The following is a 1,609-nucleotide window of genomic DNA, read 5'->3' on the forward strand; positions in this document are numbered from 1 at the left end:
TGCCAAGGCAGGGCCACCCAGAGCAGGTTACACAGGAACAAGTCCAAGTGGGTTTTGAATGTCTGCAGAGAGGGAGACTCCACACACCCCCAACAGCCTGTCCCAGTGCTCTGACACCCTCGATGAAAAGTTCCTCCTCTTGAGGTGTCTATTACTGTATAACTATCCTGCATGTGAGTTGGTTTGAGGGCTTTTAACAGAAATAAGGTTTCTGAACTTCTGCATGTTTTATTTCAACATAAACACACATTCTGCAATAAAAAAGTTACTTAATACTCCCCCTACTCAAGTGAAATCATCACTATCTCAATTGTGCTGGATTCTCATTGCAATAAATCCCCAAACTGATGCAAACACAGCATTACAAGAGACCTGGAAACTTTGTGCTCAGACTCAACCATCACAGACTGGTTTGGGTTGGCAGGAACCTTAGAGCTCATCCAGCTCCAACCTCTGCCACGGGCAGGGACACCTTCCACTAGAGCAGCTTACTCCAAGCCCCTGTGTCCAACCTGGCCTTGAACACTGCCAGGGATGGGGCAGCCACAGCTTCTCTGGGCACCCTGTGCCAGCGCTTCAGCACCCTCACAGGGAAGAGCTTCTGCCTAAGAGCTCATCTCAGTCTCCCCTCTGGCAGGTTAAAGCCATTCCCCCTTGTTCTTTAAGGAGCTATTACTACAAATTCCCAAGCAGTGCCAGAAAACACCCAAGGGCAGCAAACCCCTGAACCCTCGCTGCCATTTCACTCCGTGCGTTCAGTTCTGCGGCATTTCACCACCAGCTGGTTCTGAAACACTGACAGTGACGCCAGGCAGCAGGTCCCACAGAGCACCGGGAGGTACCAGCTTTTCAGGAGGATAAAACCAAATAAAACAGACAAATTTCTCAAGCTACAAGGCAAAGGTGGAGAAGTACTTAACGAGGGGCAACTCGTTAAAAACCTCTCAACTCTTCCGACAGGCAGGGATCAGGTGTTACACACCAGCTGCCGCCTCTCGCTAACTCCACGTGAGAGCCAAGCCCGGACGGAGCGCACGGAGCCCGCGGGCAGAGCCGTGAGGCCACCCCTGGCCTCACCATTCACCCCGCGGGGGCCCCGGGGGGCCCGGACCGCTGCGGGGCAGGGTGGCGCGGCGAGGGCGGCCCGGGGCCAGCCGTCACCTTGGGGACAACCGCTGCCGCTTGCCGCGCCGGGCCTGCGGCAACACCGCGTGCCGGGCCCCGCCGCCGGGGCACCTCCCGCCGCAGCCCCCACACCCCGCGCCTCAGCGAGCCCGCCCCGCCGAGAAGGCGGCCCCCCGGCCCCGGGGAGCCCCGCAGAGGCCTCGGGCACCGCGAGCACCGCACAGGCCGCACCCGCCGCGCCCCGCACGGGCCGAGGCCCCCTCAGTCATCGGGCCACGGGACCACCATGACCCCGGCACGTCACTCACCACGCGACCGCCACGCGCACCGACTGCTCTGCTCTGCTCTGCCCCGCCCCGCCCGGGAAGCCCCGCCCCCTTTGACGTAGCCCATGGAAGCCCCGCCCCTTGCTTGGGCCCTTCCTCTTCCCGCTTTCCTTCCCCGCCCCTCCCCGCGGCGCTCCTGTCTCTCCGCGGCCGGAAAG

Source organism: Pezoporus flaviventris, unplaced genomic scaffold (assembly GCF_033815535.1).
Source record: "Pezoporus flaviventris isolate CSIRO_AGI_PZ_B2104156 unplaced genomic scaffold, CSIRO_AGI_Pfla_v1 ptg000154l, whole genome shotgun sequence".
Lineage (NCBI taxonomy): Eukaryota > Metazoa > Chordata > Aves > Psittaciformes > Psittacidae > Pezoporus > Pezoporus flaviventris.